Source organism: Ovis canadensis, chromosome 3 (assembly GCF_042477335.2).
Source record: "Ovis canadensis isolate MfBH-ARS-UI-01 breed Bighorn chromosome 3, ARS-UI_OviCan_v2, whole genome shotgun sequence".
In the NCBI taxonomy this organism is placed as follows: Eukaryota; Metazoa; Chordata; class Mammalia; order Artiodactyla; family Bovidae; genus Ovis; species Ovis canadensis.
In genome coordinates, this window is record NC_091247.1 from 199,217,324 (window position 1) to 199,240,760 (window position 23,437).

The 23,437-nt window shown below is 42.6% G+C and overlaps 1 protein-coding gene and 1 pseudogene across 2 annotated transcripts in view; both read left to right on the forward strand.

The window, feature by feature from the left end:
- ST8SIA1 (ST8 alpha-N-acetyl-neuraminide alpha-2,8-sialyltransferase 1) overlaps positions 1-23,437 on the forward strand; it is a 187,353-nt gene that overhangs the window by 71,006 nt on the left and 92,910 nt on the right. The gene's annotated exons all lie outside the window — the stretch shown is intronic.
- On the forward strand, positions 8,859-9,414 carry LOC138435230 (large ribosomal subunit protein uL16-like; annotated as a pseudogene).

The following is a 23,437-nucleotide window of genomic DNA, read 5'->3' on the forward strand; positions in this document are numbered from 1 at the left end:
TGCAATCCAAGATTATGTGTTTGATGTGGAAAGTAATAGGTCCTGAATCAAGGTTGGAGGGTCCACAGAGGCCCTGTGTATTTTGTAATTACAGTTAGTGGCTTCTTACTTGTACATCTTACAACATCCCACGGCTCTATTATCTGCTGCTGCTGCTGCTGTTTAGTCGCCAGGTCATGTCCGACTCTTTTGCGACCCCATGGACTATAGCTCACCAGGCTTCTCTGTCCATAGGATTTCCCAGGCAAGAATAGTGGAGTGGCCATTTCCTCCGCCAGGGGGTCTTCTTGATTCAGGGTTCAAACCTGCGTCTTCAGCGTCTCCTGCTTGGCACGCAGATTCTTTACCACTGAGCCACCTGGGAAGCCTGGCTTTAATTTATTCAGTTTCACCTCCTATGCAATTATCTGCATAACTGTCTATCACAGTTTTCTAAAATTCTTTCTTGGCTGATCTCAATACTGTCTTGTGAGGTTTTGTGGGAACTCATGTTTGTGCCTCGTACAGTGCTTTGCGCTCAGTGTAGATGTTCATCTAGCTGCTCACGGTTGCCAAGATCTCCTTGGAAACATCCCACCTGGGCTGGACCACTGCTCTGCCCTGGCTTGAACTACAGGAGACCAAGCAGGATAGTTTGATGTAGTTGTTTCCAAATGGCTCTATCAATGTATTTTGATGAGATACTTCTTGATTATTATTAGGTATGAAGTGGTGCAGTGATAAAGAATCCACCTGCCGATGCAGGAGCTTCAGGAGATGTGGATTCAATCCTTAGGTCAAGAAGATCCCCTGGAGTAGGAGCTGGCAACCCACTCCAGTATTCTTGACTGGGAAATTCCATGGACAGAGGAGCCTGGCAGGCTATAGTCCATGGGGTGGCAGAGAGTTGGACACAGCTGAGCGTGCACGCATGCACCGTTTAGACATGAAGGGCTGAATTATAATCTTTATGTGGGTTTTCTAGAATGTATTGTGTGTGTGTGTTTGGAGGGCAAGGTGTGTTTGTAGGTGTTCCCACTTTGAGAATACTTTAGGATCCCTCCATCCCCTGGGTTGGAATCAACTCCTTGCTCTGCCTGTCTCTTTGTAGCCTGCATGGTCCATATTTGTAGATAATGCTGAATAAATACTATTTTGGGGCTTCCCTAGTAGCTCAGCTGGTTAAGAATCCATCTGCAGTGCAGGAGACCCCGGTTCGATTCCTGAGTCCGGAATATCCACTGAAGAAAGGACAAGCTACCCAGTCCAGAATTCTTGGGCTTCCCTGGTGGCTCAGCTGGTAAAGAACCCACCTGCAATGTGGGAGACCTGGGTTCAATCCCTGATTTGGGAAGATACCCTGGAGAAGGGAATGGCTACCCACTCCAGTACTGTGGTATTCTGGGCTAGAGAATTCCATGGACTATACAGTCCATGGGGGTCGCAAAGAGTTGGACATGACTGAGCTACTTTCACTTTCACTTGGCTTAAAACATATTTTTTCCCAGAAAGAGCATAAATTCCTTTGGAAATGAGTGAGGAAGTAGCAGGAATGTTAGAAACCACACCTGTGCTAATATAATCTGAGAAATATCTTTCTGTGGTGTAATAAAAACATGGTCAGCCTACCGTTCTCTTACATTGTGCTGGATACTCACGTGATATACATCACAAAGTAGATGAGTCATTTTTCCTCAAAATATCCACCCAAGGCCATATGTAAAGAATCACATAATTAATGCACCTCAAACAGACACTCATTTCCAGTTTCTCTGGTTGCCATAGACTTCCACTTGGCCTAGATCCACCATACCCTTGGCCCGTGGGAAACCCAGCAGGACGTGTTGAAGCAGTTTTGTCAAAATGACTTTGTTAAAATGGAAATACACATTTTTATTTTCCTTCTGAGTAATGTGCTTAATAGAATCCTCTGAGCTTCTGGACATTCACACAGCAATTTTTTTTTTTTCTCTTAACAAAATTTAGATTCAACTGTACAATATATGGCTTTCGGTAATTCAGCTTTTTTACTTACCAGTATGATGGTAGTCATTTTCCAAACACATACCATTTCAACTGAAGGAAACTAAGGAGACTAATGTTTGGTGGGCATAGATCTTTGCCAAGCCAGTGTTGGTTCATGCTGTCGGACTTGTTTTGGCTAAACTTTGAACCTCTTATGATTCCCCATGGCTTTATTATCAAATTTCTCTAATTCTGACACAGGGGCTTAACCAAATAGGTACTTATTTATCTCAAGCAGTAATTCAAAATTAGGTGAGTAGTTTAAGGCTGGGTGGTGGCCACACAGTGCCATCTGGTTCTTAGGCTCCTGCTTGAACAGCCTTAGCTGATGGCCAAGTAACCCAGTTTTGATCCAGGATCCCTGTAGGGTGGAGAGGAAACAAAAGAGGAAAATATGGATAGACTCCTGCTGATGTGCCAGTGATCAGAACTGAGTCTCATGGCTGTGTCTAACCAAAAGAGAGGCTAGGCAATTTTAGTATTTCAGCTCTGGACAGACTCCCTCCATGTGCTGACCTGTGCATGCATGCTAAGCCGTTTCAGGACTCTTTGTGACCCCATGGACTGTAGCCCACCGGGCTTCTCTGTCCATGGGATTCTCCAGGCAAAATCATTGGAGTGGGTTGTCATGCCCTCCTCCAGGGGATCTTCCTGATCCAGGGATCAAACCCATGTCTCTTATGTCTTCTATATTGGCAGGCAGATTCTTTACCACTAGTGCCACCTGAGAAGCCGTGTGTTGACCTGTACTATCTGCCTTAGTTTTTTTCACATGTTAGCTCGCTTTATCCTCATAGCAACCCTGTGTGATGGTTACTGTGGTCTTCATTTCATAGGTGAAACTGAAAACTGAGGCAGGCATGATTCTAGAGATTGCATGATTCTAGAGATTGCATGATTCTAAAGATTGATTCTAACACATGAGTCTAGAGATTGCAAGTGGAGGGCTGACGTGTAGAACCTGGCCCATCTGATTTCCAGTGTATTATTGTTTATTCTCTTTTTTTTCTTCTTGAAAAATTATGGGTTCTGGTGATTTATTGTTAATTTATATCAGTTACCTTGAAACCATTTTAAGTTTTTTACTTCCCTTAGATGAATATTCTTAAAAGAAATGAGACATTTCTTTTTGTAGCTATCTGAGAGAAAATAAAAAGCAGAGTACAGACATGCAGGCTCTAGGATCTCCTGCCACACTGTGGTTTCCCTTTGACTTTGAGTGCCTTTATGGCCCACTTAGGAAGGAGAAATAAGACTAGTCCCTTTATTTTGGTTTCTATTAAATGGGTTCTTGAACCCAATTCCAATGTGTGTGACTGGAGACTTCGCCACACCACCAAGCAATTCTCAGACATCAACTGGTGGTCTTACAATTCAGCTCAATTCTGACACTACATACCTGGAATTAGCATCAGATTCCAAGGACTAAGAGATGCAGGTTTGATCCCTGAGTCAGGAAGATGCCCTGGAGGAAGGCATGGCAACCCACTCTAGTATTCTTGCCTAGTATTCATGGACACAGGAGCCTGGTGGGCTACAGTTCATGGGGTTACAAAGAGAGGACACAACTGAAGTGACTTAGCACACACACCAAGGACTCAGTCCAATAAGATTGCCCTCCACTTCAGACATCAGTGGCAAGCCCAGGTTATGGCTTGTGCTTTTAACTGGCTGACTATGCATTGGAGGTTCCAGTGACTCCTTCCAACTCAGGCTGCCAGTTGCAAGTCCAGGTCTTATCCTGATTGACTTCTGACTGCTGCTGCTGCTGCTAAGTCGCTTCAGTCGTGTCCGACTCTGTGCGGCCCCATAGACGTCTGACTGACCTTCTATAAGTCAGAGGTTCCTATGACCTCCTTCTTGCGTTCTGTGAGTTTGCTTGAACTGCTCACAGAACTCAAGGAATCCGTTTACTTGTTCCATTACCGATTTATTACAAAGGCTATTAGAGGATACAGATCAACAGCCTGATGAAGAGTTACATAGAGCAATGTCCCCGACAAAGGAGCTTCTGTTCTTGGGGCTTTGCTTGGTGGCAAGTGGAAGCACCCTGTTCCCACAATCTGGAAGATCTCTGAACCTCATCCTTGGGGTGTTTTATGATGGTTTTATTATGTCAGCATGATTGACTAGCACATTGGCCATTAGTATTTGATTCAACCGTTAGCCACTCTCCTCTCCCTGGAGATCCAGGGAGTGAGACTGAAACTTCCAATCCTCTGTTCGTGATGAGTTCCCTTGACAACCAGCCCCCATCCTTAGGTGGTTTCCAAAAGTGACCTTCATTAGCATAAACCCAGTTGTGGTGTGAAGGGGCTTGTGATGAATAACAAAACACCCATTTCACCTTTGTGGCTCTGAAGGAGTTTCAGGAACTGGGGAAGGGAAGGGAAGTGAAGTGAAGTCACTCAGTCGTGTCTGACTCTTTGCGACCCTGTGGACTGTAGCCCTCCAGGCTCCTCTGTCCATGGGATTCTCCAGGCAAGAATACTGGAGTGGGTTGCCATTTCCTTCTCCAGGGGATCTTCCCAACCCAGGTCTCCTGCATTGGAGGCAGATGCTTTATCCTCTGAGCCACCAGGGAAGCCCCCAGGAACTGGTGACAAGAGACCAAATATTATAAAAGATGCTCCCTTCACTCATATTACTCAGGAAATTCCAAGGGTTTGGGGAGCCATAAGGCAAGAACTGTGGATGAAGACCAAATATCTTTCAGAAACATATCTTGGTCATCTGAATGACCAAATATATTTGTTCCTTATAAATCACATCACATCTGTCATAGCGAAGTCCAGGTTCTCAGAGGGAAGCACTTTATTCTCTGTACATTGCTTCTTTATTATAGGAATCCACAACACGATTCCACTGCCATTAACTACCTCAGGGCATTTATTCTGTCATCATTGATTGAATGCCAGTGATAGAGAAAAAATATGTAGGGAATGGAATCTAAAGATCTGGGTTTTAGACCTGGCCTTTCTATGATGCTATTTGTCATCTCAGGAAAGTCATAAGTGGTTGTAACTATTTTCAGCCTGAATTTTAGAATTTTCAGCTCAGGATTGATAATACCTGGTGTTCATACTTCAGTGTTCTTATGAGAAACAAAGTTAAAATGAGAATAGGGATGTAAAAGTACTTTGTAATGAATGCATGATGCAAACATATAATGATGTTACTTTTATTGTCTTTTTAAGCATTTATGGTATGTAAGCATTTCTTAGGAATTTTGGTAATAAAAGAACTGATGGGGAAGTGGAAGCACTAGAAAAGGGGTCAGTTTTCCATGCTGGTGAGTAGTGAGGAGATAAATCTGGTGAGTCTTGGGTTTGGGAAAATAGAAAGAAGTGATGGAGAATGCCTCAGACTCTGGCAGTCAGACATTTGTATCATTATAGTTGGCTAATAATGATGATATGCTGAAATGTGATGTGAGAAATATGCAATGTGAGAAACATTATTAATTTCTAGTGAATTAAGATGCTGTGTCCAAACAGTGGATTAACTATTGTTCCTCATACTGTTCTATAATTGAGAAGATAAGGAGAGTGGGTCATCCTAGGATTTCCACATGTCTGTTATCCTCAGAGGAGAGGAAAGTGCAAGATGAGAAGTGAGTTGTGGATGAATCTAGAGTCTGTCATTCAGCATGAAGTAAGTCAGAAAGAGGAAAACAGATATAGAATATAGCATGTATATTGGGGTTTTCCCTGGTGGCTCGGTGCTAAAGAATCTGGCTGCCAATGCAGTTAATGCGGGTTTTATCCCTTGGTTGAGAAGATCCCCTGGAGCAGAAAATGGTGACAGATTCCAGTATTCTTGCCTGAGAAATCCCATGGACAGAGAAACCTGATGGGCTACAGTTCATGGGGTCACAAAAAAGTCAGACATCACTTAGTGACTAAACAACAACACATATATGTGGAATCTGGAAAAATGGTACTGATGAACCTATTTGCAGGACAGGAATAGAGACACAGAGTAGAAAACAGATGTGTGGACGCAATGAGGGGAGACGTGGGACTAATTGAAGATTAGGATTGATATATATACACTACACTACCATTGTAAGACAGATAGCTAGTGGGAGCCTGCTGTATAGCACAGAGGGCTTGGCTTGGTGCTCTGTGATAACCTAGAGGGGTGGGATCGGGGTGGGGGTGGGGGTCTCAAGAGAGGAGATATATGTATACATATAGCCGATTCACATTGTGGTACAGCAAAAACTAACACAACATTGTAAAGCAATTATACTCCAATTAAAATAAACATAAAAGGAAAAAAAAAATGAGTTGCCCCACAGAGTAGTTGAAGGTAAACTGAAAGATGTGTTTGTCTTTCAAACTTAAAAATAATTATAAATTAAGATCTTTCTCTAATGAAAATTGGGCTTGCCTGGTAGCTCAGATGGTAAAGACTCTGCCTGCAATGCTAGGAGATCTGGGCTGGATCCCTGGGTTGGGAAGATCGCCTGGAGGAGGAAATGGCAACCCACTCCAGTATTCTTGCCTGGGGAATTCTATGGACAGAGGAACCTGGCAGGCTACAGTCCAGGGAGTTGCAAAGAGTTGGACATGACTGAGCAACAAACACTTTCTCTTTTCTAATAAAATTATCACAGGTTGTCTATGGTTGAAAATAAAATGGAAATGAGATGTAATGAGTGGTCTATCTTGCCATGGTATGGACCTTTTTAAAATGTTTGACAGTGTATAAAATTTAGTGCAAAGACTGATCATGGCTCAGACATACAACTTCCTGGAAACAATTGAAAAGCCTGCATGGCACCAGTTACCACTGAGTCAGATCTCATCCGCAGGTGTGATGGGAGCGATAACTCTTTTCAGGAGGTTTGCGTGTTCCATAGAACATTTTCTTCTTTGATTTGGTTGACATGACAGGATATTTTCCTGCAGAGAAAGCTGGTATATCTTTGTTTTTCTTCAGCTGTTGTCTTTATCTTGGTCCTTCTTACGGGCCAATGTCCAGCTGTAGAGAGGCATTTCTGATTTTGATTTCATTTTGAGCTTTTGTTTTCATACCAGGAAGCCTCAGTTTCTTTTATGCTCTTGATGTACTCATTTGCATTTCTTAACTCTATTAGCGATCTCTTAACTGCATAACGGAGAAGGCAATAGCAGCCCACTCCAGGACTCTTGCCTGGCAAATCCCATGGACAGAGGAGCCTGGTAGGCTGCAGTCCATGGGGTTGCTAAGAATTGGGCACGACTGAGTGACTTCATTTTCACTTTTCACTTTCCTGCATTGGAGAAGGAAATGGCAACCCACTTCAGTGTTCTTGCCTGGAGAATCCCAGGGATGGGGGAGCCTGATGGGCTGCCATCTATGGGATCGCACAGAGCTGGACACAACTGAAGCGACTTAGCAGCAGCAGCAGCAGCAGTAACTGCATAAAGAACAATTTGATTAACTTAGAGCATATCAACACTGAATTTTCTCTGACTTAATTAATTTGGTCAGGGAATAAAAAGATACAAAGTGAGTATGGAGAACATTATCTTAATGTTTGTATCTGTTCAAATCAATTTACTCTCTTTCTTCTGCTAATTGGCCTGTAGTCTTTAGGTCCCTTGGGAGCTGACCCAATGTTCTTGTCATTGTTCATGGCCTGACACACCTTCTTATCTGCAGGTCAGAACTTCAGGGTAGACTTGCCCGACAGGGTGAAGAAGGGGCAGTGAGGGGATAGAACAGAGAAGTGAATTTAGCTATGGAGACAAAAAGGAGGTCCAGCCAGTAGTAGCTAAGTAGATTAAGATTCTCAATCTAGGTAACTGTTGTCAGTAACCAGGAGATAATAAGAAGCAAAAGAAAGACAAGTACCATATATCACTTATATGTCTGGAGTCAAAAAGATGATACAAATAAACTTATCTGTCAAACAGAAACAGACATAGAAAATAGGCTTGTGGTTGCCAAGGCGGAGGGGGATGGTGAAGGGATAGAGTGGGAGTTTGGGCTTAGCAGATACAAACTATTATACAGAGAATGTGTAAACAAGGTCTTACTGTATAGCACAGGGAAATATATATTCAATATCTGTGATAAATCACAATGAAAAATATGAAAAAGAATGTGTATATAACCAAATCACTTTGCTATATGGTAGAAATTAATATTATAAATCAACTATACTTTAATAAACTAAAAAGGAAATAAACGAATGGTTACCAAAGGGGAAAGGGAGGAGAGGGAAGGTTAAATTAAGAGTTTTGGATTAACATACACACAGTTCTATATATAAAAATATAAACAATAAGGACCTATTGTATAGCACAGGGAACTATATTCAGTATCTTGTAATAACCTGTAATGAAAAGAATCTGAGGAAGAATAGATGTATATGTGTACCTACATCAATTTGTTGTACACTTGAAAGTAACACAACATTGCAAATCAGTTATACTTCAATTTGAAAAAGAAGAAAAACATAATGTTCCACTAGTGTGAAGCTCTATCCAGAGAGCCAGATTCAACTGTCATTGATTTCAAGTTTCCAGCCACTAGGCTAGACATTTTGGCAACTGGCAGCTTCAGGGAGGTACAGACCAGAGGAGAGCAGGGTCCCATCCTTCTAGAGACTTGGGAGCTGATTCTTTAATCCAGGCAGGGACCCAGGGGAACAGGATGGACGTTTCCAGCATGGAGATCGTTAGGACTTGGCCAAGTCATAATGTCCCTCCACACCAAGCTGCAAAAGCAAGAAGCACGTGATTGAGGCCCTCTCCGGGGCCAAGTTCGAGTTTCCTGGCCACCAGAAGCTCCACAGCTCCAAAAAGTAGAGAATTACTGGCTCTTTCCCTTTGCCACACCACCGAAGTTTCTGGTGTCCCATGGGCTGCTGCCCTGCACGGTGTTATGGGTACTGTAAGAAAAAGCCGTACCCAAAGTCTCCCTTTTGCCAAGGTGTCTCAGATGCTAAGATCTACATCTTTGACCTGGGGCGGAAGAAGGCAAAAGTGGATGAGTTGCCACTCTGTGGCCCCATGGTGTGAGGTAAGCATGAGTAGCTTTCCTCTGAAGCTCTGGAGGCTTCCCTTATTTGTCAGGCAATCACATGGTGAAAAGCTTGGCAAAGGTGGTTTTCACATCCTTGTGTGGCTCCACCCCATCATGTCATCTGTATGAATAAGATGTTGTTCTGTGCTGGAGCTGATAGGCTCCAGACAGGTATGTGTGGTGCCTTTGGAAAGCCCTAGGGCACAGTGGCCAGGGTCCACATTGGCCAAGTCATAATGTCCATCCCCACAAGCTGAAGAAGGACAAGGAGCATGTGAGGCCCTCTGCAGGGCCAAGTTCAAGTTTCCTGGCAGCCAGAAGATCCACATGTCCAGGAAGTGGAGATTTGCTAAGTCTAATGTGGATGAATTTGAAAACATGGGGGCATGAAACACTATCCTTAACGGTTGCAGGTTCAAATGCATCCCTATTGTTCAGTCGCTCAGTCATGTTTGACTCTTTGCGACCCCAGGGACTTTGTGACCCCAGCACACCAGGTCTCCCTGTCCCTCATCATCTCCCAAAGCTTGCCCAAGTTCATGTCCATTGCATCAGTGATTCCATCCAGCCATCTCATCCTCTGACGCCCTCTTCTTCTGCCCTCAGTCTTTCCAGCATCAGGGACTTTTCCAATGAGTCGTCTGTTCCCATCAAATGACTTCAGCATCAGTCCTTCCAAGGAGTGTTTGAAGTCAACGATGTTAATTTCATCCCTAATCCTGGCCTAATAGGGACAGTTTTTGAGAACAAGGCAGAGGTACATTTCTAGAACTGAGTCTGAGCTGGGCACCAGGAATCTGGAAGAACAATGTGGGACTGTGTTTTGAAAATAAGACAGAAGCCAAGTTACCAGCGTCATACTACAAGGCCAGAGGCAGAAGACCGTGGGTAACTTGATGGTGGTTCCCACAGCTTTGGGTGGCTACTTTCCCAGATCATTTCCCTGAAGCCAGGGCTGGTCCACATTTCCCAGGGCTCAGGCCAAGTCTGCAGTGACCTGAGTGTGGGTTCAGGCTGAGAATTAGGCCTGATAAAGAAGAATTTTCTAGACAAAATATTAAGTTCTTACCCTCTCTTGGGTCACCTCTGTGGAGGACACAGATGCTCAGTGAAGGAGAGAATCTGGGCAAATTGTTAACCAAGGCAATGTATTAGCAGTTTGTCTGAAAAAATATGGGACGTCCCTGGTGACTCAGAGAGTAAAGAATCCACCTCCAATGCAGGAGACCTGAGTTCGATTCCTGGGTGGGGAAAACCCCTTGGAAAAGGAAATGGTTCCCCACTCCAATATTCTTGCGTGGAGAATTCCATGGACAGAGGAGTCTGGCGGGATAGGTGACAGGCTAAGTGTGGTGAAATTTAGGATGGATAGGGTGTGGATCAAGATTTGCTGACTGTAATGGAAATAGAAGTGCTTTCTGAGGATAACCAATATTTTATACTCTGAAAACTATTACACATAAAATTTTTCTGCTACATTTTATTTTTCCTGTCTGCTGAGACTCAGACTTTTAACTCTTTGCTAAGGAAAATAAAAAGGTGCTGAGCAAAATGACAATAGCAAATTAAATTAATTCGAGAATTTTTACTCTGGGCGATCTGCTGTTAATGCACTGGCTAGCAGCTCCTTATAAGTATATGACAATTTTGCTTAAATTTTGCTCTTCTTAGGGTTCGGTCTACTCTGATGAGTTGGCCAGAAGTTTCATTTGGGTTTTTCCGTACCATCTTACAGAAAAACCCGAATGAACCTTTAGGCCGATCCAATACAATTTGGGGTCTTATCTACTATTCAGATGATAGCACATTCACAAAGTATTGTTATTCTGGAACCATAAAACGTATACATTTCCAAATTGTTTTTTTTCTTGTTAAAGTCTGACATAGATGTTGACTGTTACACACAAGGTCATTAAGAAATGACGTAACTGCAGTTGGCAGGTGCTTCCAGATGAGATGGAGATTGTTGGAGTTCTTCAAACCTGAAGGCCAGTGATATGTATGGACTCCAGGGAAAAGTATAGTATTTCTTTTCCAGTAAAATAAGCCTTAATCTTAATTTTCGGAGAAGGCAATGGCATCCTACTCCAGTACCCTTGCCTGGAAAATCCCATGGATGGGGGAGCCTGGAAGGCTGCGGTCCATGGGGTCACTGAGGGTCAGACATGACTGAGCGACTTCCCTTTCACTTTTCACTTTCATGCACTGGAGAAGGAAATGGCAACCCACTTCAGTGTTCTTGCCTGGAGAATCCCCTGGATGGGGGAGCCTCGTGGGCTGCCGTCTATGGGGTCGCACAGAGTTGGACACACCTGAAGCGACTTAGCAGCAGCAGCAGCAGCAATCTTAATTTTATTTGTATTTACTTATTTATTTACAAATATCTATTAGTCCTGTTCAAGTGTCATTTTTTTAAAGAAGTATGGCTGATTTACAATATCATGTTAGTTATGGGTATACAGCACAGTTGTATGTGTATATACATCTATATATGTATGTATTTTTTTTCATATTCTTTTCCCTTATTACAAAGAACTGAGTATAGTTTCCTGTGCTTTCCAGTAGGTCCTTGTTGATTATATAAAAGCTATAGTACTTCTATGTGATCCATAAAATTTAGTACAAATCGAAAATCAACAACATATAATCAGAGTTGAGTTACATTTTAAAATAAGGCTTTGCTGCCCCAGAAATTCCCTTTCACGTGTATTGAACTTGCCACCAAAATGAATATGCGCTGTGCCAGCAAAACTATGCTTTCCTAAAATTTAGGTAATTCTGCATAAAATAGAGACTTGACACGTTCATTCATCAGGCATTTATTAAGCAACTTCTGTTGTGTACTAGGGACTGGACGCACTCCTGGGGAGGTGGTGGTGAGTGAAAAGAGACCCTTTCTCTCCCCTTATTTGGGTCCTGTCTTCAGTGTCCCAGAGACTCCTTACCTTCCACATGTTCAAAATTTAACTCTCTCCCTCCCCATCAGCTTCTCTTTATTCCCTGCTGCAGGAAATGATACCATAACCCACTCAATCACCTGAGTTGTACTTACGTTTGAGTCCATCCTCTGTACCAACCACTTTTCCAGTGCTGTTTCCTTTTGTAAATATCTCTTGATTCCACCCCCTCTTTCAAGACCTCTCTGCCACTGCAGCAGGTCAGGGTTTGTCATCTGTTACATAGGTTCATTTGAGAACTTTCTGACAAGTTTCACTGTTAACGAACTTGCCTCCCTGCAATGCCCTGCACCCTAATGCCAATGGCTGTCGTTACAAAATGTAAATGGTTAGGCTGCTCCTCTCTGCTTGCCATGCAAGCAAACAAAAGCAAGTGGCCAGACTGAACACTCGCCAAGCCTTCTGGAGCAGGGTCAGTGCAGGAAACTCATGGAGAAGGACAAGTAGCAGCTGGCAGATACTCTGTTGCCTTTGCATGATTAAAAATGATGAGATTCTAGATGTTCAAGACTCCAGGAGAGGGACCCTTAAGCTAGGCTGGCGTATTAATCATCTAATTAGGAGTGCTAACTCTTCCCCTCATGTGATCAAAAAACTGTGGTATTTTTGTACTAAGATACAGATGCGAAGAGTTGACTCATTGGAAAAGACTCTGATGCTGGGAGGGATTGGGGGCAGGAGGAAAAGAGGATGACAAAGGATTAAATGGCTGGATGGCATCTCCGACTTGATGGATGTGAGTCTGAGGGAACTCCGGGAGATGGTGATGGACAGGGAGGCCTGGCGTACTGCAGTTCATGGGGTCGCAAAGAGTCAGACACGACTGAGCGACTGAACTGAACTGAACTGAACTGAACTGACAGCAGAGCTTGGCTTTGTCTTGGTTTATCATCTCAGAGTTTGTGGCTGATGGAGAGCCCTCTGTAGTCATCACTGGCAGCCAGAGGACACGCCTTGCACCCATGGGTGAACGACATAGCTTGCCAGAAAAGGGATTTGTCAATTGGCTCAGGGATGGGTAAGAGTTGCCCTCTTGCCTGGCATGATGGGAGGGCTGGGATCCTGCCTTGCTGTTGGCCTGGATTGAGGGCCTTCAGTGACAGACCACTGCTGGCCTCGATGGTGCTTTTACCAGAGGCCACTTCCTTTTTTAGACTGCAGGCACTCAGTCTTAGACAAGTTAATCCTGCCTGATTACCACCTATAGACAAAGGTCAGACTTCATTCAGTGGCACACAGGCCTTCAATATCTGAACTCTCGGAGAATATACGATGGTATCAGTTTAGTAATAGCCATCCACCTTCTTTCCCCTGCTGCTTATTACTTTATACAATTGATTCTCAAACAACACGGGTTTGAAGTGCACGGGACCACTTATATGCCGATTTTTTTCAATAGTAAATACTAAAGTACTACTTCATCTCCTGTGGGTTGAAACTCAGATTCAGAACCGTGACTACAGAGGAACCATGTATAAGAAGGGCTGACTATAAATTAACATGAGAACTTTTTTGACCGTGCAGACGATTGGGCTCCCTAACCACCCTTCCCCCTACATTCAAGAATCAGCTGTACTCTGTGATTACCACGTAACTTGCATTTCCCCTCAAAAGTTGTGCTTTTCTATTCCCTCTGCCCAGTATACTCTTTCTTTCATTGTCTGATAATTCTTCTTTACCTTTCAAGATCCAGCTAAAGCATCCCAGTTTCCTCTCCAAAATCTCTGTTGCCTGCCATGTCAACTAAAAATCTGCTCTCCCCCTCCTCTGCCCTGCCCAAATTTGTGTATATCTCTGTCACTGCACTACTGAATAGCAGTGATTTGTTCACATGCTTTCTGCACACCAGAAAGCTTCTGAGGGCAGTATCTAGATAGGGCCTGGCACGTAGCATGGCAGATGGGAAGTGAAAACAAGCTGAATTAACAATAGGAGAGAGAGTTGTTCTTCCAGAGCTTTTGCAACAACATGACTGCAGCTTCATTCTTTTGGAAGGAGATGCTGCCTGTGCTGGAAGGACCCAGGATCAGTCCTGTGAAGGCCGCAATACTGGGAGGAGGAAAGGGAGTGGGTGTTAACAATGACCCACGTTGTATGGGATGTGGCATGCCCGAGATCACTTAGGGTTTCATTCTAGTTTTTAGACGAACACGATCATACAGTTTTAAAGTTAAGCCACAGTTTTGGTGCTGGACATGTAGTTGTTATAATAAGTCCCCTACATATGAATGAGTTTTGTTTCAAGGATGCATTCATAAATCCAATATTTTTTAAATCCAACAAAGTTAGCCTAGGTACCTAAACTAACAATCTATTATATAGTACAGTACTATAATAGATTTATAATACTTTCACCCAAATAATACATAAAAATACAAAAATAAAAGCATTTTTAGTCTTATAGTACAGTACCTTGAAAAGTGCAGTAGTACAGTCCAAGGCATATGGGGGCTGGCATCGAGTGAACAGGCAAGAAGAGTTACTGACCGGAGGAGGGAGAAGAGGTAGGAGATGGTAGAGCTGATGGATAGTCAAAATAGGAGACAGAAGGCAAACTGCAATTTCACTGATGCCTGACATTGATGAAACACACATTCACATCTTTGAAAGTTTGCAACTTGAAGGTTTGTATATAAGGGAATTACTGTATTTTATTTTAGTTTGTTTTGCTATTATTAAACCAGTTTTCAAATATATTATTCTTGAGAAGTTGTTATTGGATAGAGCTGAAGGTCATTTGAATGTTTGAGAAGATATTTGTCTTTCCCATCTCTCTTCCTTATTTTCCACCATTGCCTCTCCCCCACTGTTCCAGGTGACAGTGGCCTCTTGCCCAGGATTTTATAATAGTCCCTTATTGGCTGTCTTCTATCTAATCTGGCCTCCTCTCCAGTCGATTTCCAAATTGCAGCCTGAGTTACTATTTTAGAATGCAAATCAGATTGTGTCATCCCATTGTTTAAAATCCTTGATCAGCTATCCCATTGATTTCAGGATAAGACAGACTTCTTAGGCCCACAAAGCTCTGCCTACTCTGTTCCCTGCCCGGGGCTCTGGCATCCGTTTGCACGGTGCTCCCACTCACCCTTGACTCTTCACCTTTCTGGCCTGCTTTCAGTCCCTAATAAATACTGTGTCTGTGTGCTCTCTTTCTATACAGCTTTTTGACACTCTGTCTCTTTCCCTGGAAAGCTCTTATGTTCTCTTATCTGGTTCACTCATGTTAATCCCTTGGATCCTGTTTGAATATCAGTTCCTCCAGGTACCTTTCTTCAGATACCTCTCATTTATCACTTCAGATTCAGTTGTTTTAAGTATTTGATTCAAGGTTCTCTCTCATTTGAGACAGTATTCACTGTCCCAGGGACAGTATTTAGTTTGGGAGGATAGGGAGCTCTGTAGTACTTTCTATTACTGAGTCTCAGCTCGTATTGCTTGCCACACAACAGGCCAGTCAGTCAGTGAAGAGATGAGATGTTTGGACAAGGAATCATGACTTTATCCAGAAAACCCTCAGACTGAGAAGATGACAGACTAGTGTCCCAAAGATCCATCTTACCCAAATTCGGATTCAGGCTTCTGTACTAAAAGGGGAAGAGGTATGGCTGGTTTTTGCAAACTTCTTGGTGCAGAATCCTTTTGTTCTTGTAGTTGTCTCCATAGATCAGGTAAATATACAAGAAGACAAATGTTATTCTCTTGGACATCCTGTAAACATCAGGAAGACAAATGTTATTCTCTGTTCTGCAACTTTTTATCTCGATATGAATGAAAGTGTTATAGCTTTAAAAGTTAAGCCTGGGAGGCAGAGCTTTGAGAAAGGGCTGTTAAATATATTTCAGGTTTGTTCTCTGTTACAGTATCTCAGTTATTACCCTGAAGCTTGGGATGCGATAGAGGTTCAGTAAATTTAGTGGAAGGAATGAAGCAGCTTGATTATACTATGTAAAATCACCAACTGTAATCCTGGTAGACCTCCCAGCTAGGTGTGGCATATATATATACACACATATACATATATATACACACACACATATATATATACACACGCATATATATATTTTTATGTAAGAAACTTGGAGTTCATTATCACAGAGCAGAGGGGGAAAGCCCCACATTGGATGCAGTCACTTGGGAAACCTCTAAATGATTGTCTGAGACTGAAGCCTGTAAGAGAAGCCTGGTGGTGATGCTCAAGTAGGGTTGAACAGCCCAAATAGACATTGAACTCCTATTGGTGCTGCAACTATTATTGCCCTTAGGTGGTTATTTATCAATACAGGGTCTCAGGTGTTGCAGTGAAATCAATCTTGCAAGATACCACAATGAAGAAATTGCTCCTCCTTCCAAAGATTTAAAATCACTGTCAGTGATGTCAGTTCAGCCAGGCTTTGCCCTCTGCCCAAGCAGAACTAAAGGGCAGGAGCAGTGATGGAGCTAGAAGAGTCGGTGTCCCCTGGGTCTCCTCCCTGCCTGGAGCTGGCATCCCCAGGCTCTAGGCCCCCGTGTTGAGGCCATCACGCTCTCTTCTTTAATCTTCCAGCCATCAGATATCCCAGCACCAATTTTCTTGCAAAACAAACATGTGGGATTTGTATTTTGAAATGACGGCTCTTACAATACCACCATCTTTTCAATTAACATACTCCTTCCCTGCTTGTTTTAGGTATCTTGCCTCAGCTGCTGGAGGGAAACATTTTTTAGTCTTTGTAGCACTGCAGAGCCAAGATGTTTAGGAAACAAACCAATCAATATAGCTCCCAAACAACCTCTTGCCAGAGACTGTAATAATATTTTAGCCCCTTGGAACTCTAATAAGGAAAAATATTTCAGCCAGATTATAGACACTAAACTAGTATGTTAGAAAAATCATCTTTTGACTTGAAAAGTTCATGACTTTTCTGGGAAGTAGTAAAAGCCATCAATTAAGTAATCCTCTTAAGACTTCTTTTTCAGATTGTAATCCCATTTCATGAAAAAGACCTTGCAGCTAAAGTAGTGGAATGCTCTATAATATTCAGAAGGAAGAAGATAGAACAGGTCAAAAATTAAAAGTCAATGACAGGCATTAAGTTCTTAAGGCATTTTATCACTTCATTGCTGACCTTTCCCTTAAGGAACAAACAGAGGCAAGGAAAGGTTTAGGACTTGAAGATTTAGGTCCAGAAAATTTAATCATGGTGAGGATTTGTCAGCTGTGAAGTGGATTAAGTGAGGACTAGGAGACCTTGGGGGCAGGAAAGGCAAACTGTTATCGTACTAGTAAAACAAAAATAGTGGCATTAAAATGTAATGGATAATGTCATGTCTTTAAAAAGAGAGTGCCTGAAGGAAACTCGGGTTTTATGTTTTAGTTTGTAAAAACCACTGGAATCTTGGTGAATCACGCTTGCAGATAGTTGAGAGAAGTTGTAAGCTGAATAAGGCAGGAGTATGTAAGCTATGGGGATAGGCAGAGCAGATATGGGGAAGCGGGCACTGGAAAAACGATGGAAAACGGAGGAGATCAAAGCAATGTGGCTATTGGTTACGACCAGTCCATCCTAAAGGAAATCAGTCCTGAATATTCATTGGAAGAACTAATGCTAAAGCTGAAACTCCAATACTTTGGCCACCTGATGCGAAGAGCTGACTCATTTGAAAAGACCCTGATGCTGGGAAAGATTGAAGGCAGGAGGAGAAGACGATGACAGAGGATGAGATGGTTGGATGGCATCACCGACTCAATGCACATGGGTTTGGGTGGACTCCGGGAGTTGGTGATGGACAGGGAGGCCTGGCGTGCTGTAGTCCATGGGGTCCCAAAGAGTCGGACACAACTGAGCGACTGAACTGAGCTGAAGTGGTTAATTAAGGTTAGTAATCGCTAATATTTACTGAGTAATTTTGAAGTGCCAGGCTCGGCACGTTTTTTAATTATCATCCTATCTAATTCTCTTAATACCTCTCAGAAGGTCCTTTTATTTTCGTTTTATAGAAGAGAAAACTGAGACTCAGGTTCAGTAAAAATCTCAAGGTCACACAGTGGGTTGGAGAACCTCTGACTCTGTCATTGGTTTCTGTGTTACATCCTCCGTGACTTTTGAGTCCTTTCCATGACCTGGGCACTCAGAGAATCATTGCCAAATCATATGGATGCATTATGTTACCTGTATAAATACGCAGTCTGTGTATGTTATTCTTCTATCTGTCTGCAAAGTTTTCTTCAGTTAGGATGTGTTTGAGAAGTGCTGAGGGTTAAATTGGCCAACCTCGAACTTTCTATTGCCAGTGCTGCTATGGGGTTGGCATTATGTTTAGTACACTTGAAAAGAAATCATTCTAGCCTTGAAAATCACCCTGTCAATGCACATTTTTTCTCACTAAGTCAGTTAAGGGTTATGTGAGCCAAATGGTCCATCAAAGCTGCTGCTGACAAAACAATGAAGCTTCATTTACTTGAGAATCTTATTGGTAAGTGCAAAAAAGAAAAAAGAAATCTGTGTGTCTCTGGGAAATGAAAGACATCATGGAACTATCCTACAGCACATGAAAGGCTGCCATAAATGCAGGAGAGACAGGGTAGCAGTGAGGAGTGTATGCAAACGAAGATGGCCAAATAAATAGAAAAAAGACATAATGGAGTTTCAAATATGTTTCAATTTACTAATTATGACTCTACAATAAGCATATATGCAAATAAAGCAATGAGTGTAAGTTGCTTATAACTCCTCTACAAGTTCCTTAATTGCAATACTTCTATTTAGAAGAAGAATAATGTTGAACATATTTTTGTTTTAATTCACTGTTCTTATTTTAAATTAGAAACAATAGGTACATTTATTTAAATAATGTATTATTTCTGCTGCTGCTGCTAAGTCGCTTCAGTTGTGTCTGACTCTGTGTGACCCCATAGATGGCAACCCACTAGGCTCCTCTGTCCCTGGGATTCTCCAGGCAAGAATACTGGAGTGGGTTGCCATTTCCTTCTCCAGTGCATGAAAGTGAAAAGTGAAAGTGAAGTAAATAAATTTATAAAACTGTTACCTTTTAAGTAAAATGTCTAATAAATATTCGTGAAAATCAAATATGTTAAATAAAATCTATGAAAGAGTGAGTTAATTATATTTTTGTAATTGGTGCCTCAGAGGGTAAGGTGTCTGCCTGCAATGTGGGAAAACTGGGTTCAGTCCCTGGATCAGGCAGATCTCCTGGAAGAAGGCCTGGCAACCCATTCCAGTATTCTTGCCTGGCGAATTCCATGGACAGAGGAGTCTAGCGGGCTATAGTCCATGGGGTCTCAAAGAGTCAGACACAACCGTGCAACTAACACACATAGAGTGAAGTGTAGATATACTGTACAGCTATAGCTGGCTGAGAACTTACTATGTGCTAGGCTTTTTGCTAAACGTTTCATCTGATAAAGGTTTTATCATTTCCATTTTACATGTAGAAATTAAGGCTGAGAGATGTTCATGTGACCCAGGTCTCCCAGCTAGAAACTGGTTCCAGGCTGAGTCTGGATTTGAACTTAGGCCCATTGATGCCAAACCTGGAATATATCCATTTAAACTACACTGCCTTTCTTCAGATTAAGTAACTGCCATAGAATGATTACAACACAATAAAGTCTCTCCTTTAGTATGTCTGGGAGAGATAGCTAAAGGAAATTTCCATTGTGCTTTTCTTATGGAAATGGACGAATACTTGCTCAGTTGCTAACTTCTATTAATATGACCCAAGTTATTTTCGATGCAGGGTACACTGGTGTCAGTGAACCTGGTACAGTTTTTTTCTGGTGGGAAATTTCACAGTGTATGTCAAAAGCCTTAAATATATGCTTGTTATCTGACCCAGTAATTCCATATAGGAAGGATTTACTTTAAAATAACTGATCAAGTTCTCAAGGTTATATGTATCAGGTCAATATATATATATTTCTCATGTGAAATTCTGGTGTATGGGTTAGGGATGACAATCCATGAGGAATTCTGTGTGGAATGGGTCAGGGATGACAATCTTTCTGGTGCTTTGCATAAAATTAAGCCAACTTGATAGTTTATACAAAAGGAGAAAGAAGAATGGATCCATCTGTTCTTCCTCATCCACCTTCCTGGATTTGCCACAATCTGAAGATGTTTATAGCAGTGTTATTTAACACAAGTGAAAAATTAGGAACCACTTAAATATTCATGGGACTTTCCAGGTCGCCCTAGTTGTAAACAACCCACGTGCCAGTGCAGCAGACGCCGGAGACTCCAGTTCCATCCCTGGGTTGGGAAAACCCCAATGGGATGAAATGGCTACCCACTCCAGTATGCTTGCCTGGAGAATCCCATGGACAGAGGAGCCTGGCAAGCTATGATCCATAGAGTTGTGAAGAAAGCTGAGCGCCGAAGAGTTGATGCTTTTGAACTGTGGTGTTGGAGAAGACTCTTGAGGGTCCCTTGGACTGCAAGGAGATCCAACCAGTCCATTCTGAAGGAGATCAGCCCTGGGATTTCTTTGGAGGGAATGATGCTAAAGCTGAAACTCCAGTACTTTGGCCACCTCATGCAAAGAGTTGACTCATTGGAAAAGACTCTGATGCTGGGAGGGATTGGGGGCAGGAGGAGAAGGGGACGACAGAGGATGAGATGGCTGGGTGGCATCACTGACTCAGTGAATGTGAGTCTGGGTGAACTCTGGGAGTTGGTGATGGACGGGGAGGCCTGCCGTGCTGCGATTCATGGGGTCGCAAAGAGTCGGACACGACTGAGCGACTGAACTGAACTGAAGCAACTTAGCACTAAAATACTCACAGTAAGGAATTGGTTAAATTATGAGCCACCTATCCAGTCAAATAATATCCTGGCATTATAATAATGCCCATCGTATCTTGTTAAATAAGATATGCTCATATCTTTAAATAAAGATATGGTATGGGCCCATGCCATTAAATAAGTTATGCCCATCATATCTTGTTAAATAAGCTTGCACATTGCAATAGCAGGGATAAGATGATCCCATTTTGGTTAGAAAACAAACAACTCTTTGGAATGAGAGGCTTCAGCCACTAAGGGTTGAGAAATCACAGTGGGTAATATCTGAATATGACAATATTATTTTAAAGTAAGGCTTAGGGAGACTTCTCAAAAAACCTTCCATCTGTTGTCTCTTCATATCCTGAATTCTTCCACAGACTGCCTTCTGAAAGGACCTGTTTCTTCTCTGGGCCTGAAAAGGGAAAGAGAGTCTTCCTCATTTTTTGGCTAAAGATTCTCTAACACATGTCTTTTCCTATGTATTTCTGAATAACTTAAGATTTACTCTCATCTGTAGCTTCCTGTGCTGTGTGCTGTGCTTAGTTGCTCAGTCGTGTCTGACTCTGCGACCTCAGGGACTATAGCCCACCACGATCCTCTGTCCATTGGATTCTCCACCCAGGAATACTGGAGTGGGTTTCCATGCCCTTCCCCTCTAGCTTCCTGCTCTTTGAATAAATGTAAATCTGCTAGGGCCCTCCCTGGGTTCTAGAGGAAAAATTGCTACCAGCAAGCCAAAACTGTCCCTCGAATATATTTTGTTTGGCTTTTACAGTTTTTTCTTTTTTAAGCCATGTGAACTATATGATCAATATTAAAGACTAGATTTCATATAAAAATATGGATTTTTAGTTTTCCTTAGGAAAAACATCAGTATATCTGGCAGCACTGGGTCCCAGTGCCCATCAGCAGAGTATGGATCAGTTCCTGATCATTTCAGTTTGATCAGGTGTCCTCTGTTTACCTCAGTCCTCAGCACTCCCTGTTGTTTTCCTTCCATTCTGCTTGTGCTTCCAACCTGGATTCTGTAGATGTGTGATTTTGCAACTTCTCTATGCTAGACTCTTTTTTTAGCTCAGCTGCTAACCTTTATACCAGTGGTCTGAGAAAGTTAACAGATTTGCTTCATTTGCTTATATTCTTGGCATTTCTGGGTAGGTAAATCAATCATCTCAATGGACATGGGTTTGAGCAAGCTTGGGAGTTGGTAAAAGACAGGGAAGCCTGGCCTGCTGCAGTCCATGGAGTCGCAAAGAGTCGGACACGACTGAGCAACTAAACTGAACTGAAATCAATCAATCAAATGAAAACATCTATATACACTGACCACTGTAAGTATGCAGATGCTTTCATCGTACTTATTGTGGTCAGTGTGTAATGTCTGAGGACATTAAGAGTTACAAGACATGCTTTATACTCTTGGTTGGCTTATTCTCCATTTGTGGAAGATGATTGTATTCATACAATGGAGGATAGCAATTGGTACCAAATGCCTAGTGTCTAGATTGGTTACAGGGTGTAGGTTTTTTGGTGGCAGTGGGCAGGACTGTGGATGACAATCCCAGAAAATGAGCTTTGTCAGGGGAAGTTCTAAGGAAGGAAGACCTTAGCCTGTATTTGAAAGTTGGCAGAATCTGGTGACTCACAATCTTTATTGTGCACGTGAATTTTATAGAACTTCAGCTTTTCATGGGCTTCCCTTGTGTCTCAGCTGGTAAAGAAGCCGCCTGCAATGCGGGAGACCTGGGTTCGATCCCTGGATTGGGAAGATCCCCTGGAGAAGGAAAAGGGTACCCGCTCCAGAATTCTGGCCTTGAAAAGAGTCAGACACGCCTGAGTGCACTTTCAGCTTTTCATGCTGTACTCAGAGATAGTGATTCAAGAGGGCTGAGGTGGGACCAAGAATATTGTTGTTATTTAGTCGATTCATTGTGTCTGACTCTTTTGTGACCCTATGGACTGTAGCCCACCAGACTCCTCTGTCCATGGGATTTCCCAGGCAACAGTACTGGAGTGGGGTTGCCATTTCCTATTCCAGGGGATCTTCCCAACCCAGGGATCGAACCAGCATCTCCCGAAATGGCAGGTGTATTCTTTACCTCTGATCCACCAGCAAAGCCAGGACCAAGAATCAGTTCAGTTCAGTTCAGTCACTCAGTTGTATCTGGCCAAGAATACTCATCTCAACTATGCGTGGCAGGGTGATTCTGATTTCCCAGACAACAATTCTGGAGTGAGTTGCCATGCCGTCCTTCAGGGGATTTTCCCAGCCCGAGGATTGAACCCACATCTCCTGCAGCTCCTGCATTGCTGGCAGATTCTTTGCTCACTGAGCCATCTTTTATATACAGTAGTGTGTATGTTTCAGGGCTTCCCAAGTGGCTCAGTTAATAAAGAATCCGCCTGCAATACAGGAGACACAGGCAGACACCAGTAGGATCTGTGGGTCGGGAAGATCCCACAGAGGAGGAGGGCACAGCAACCCACTCCAGTATTCTTGCCTGGAGAATCCCATGGACAGAGGAGCCCAGCAGAGCTATAATCCAAAGGGTCACAGAGAATCAGACGTGACTGAGCATGCATGCATTCCTGTATAAAAGATAAATAATAAGATAAATATATTATTTATCTATATAAACAGATAAATAATAACCTATTGCATAGCACAGAGAA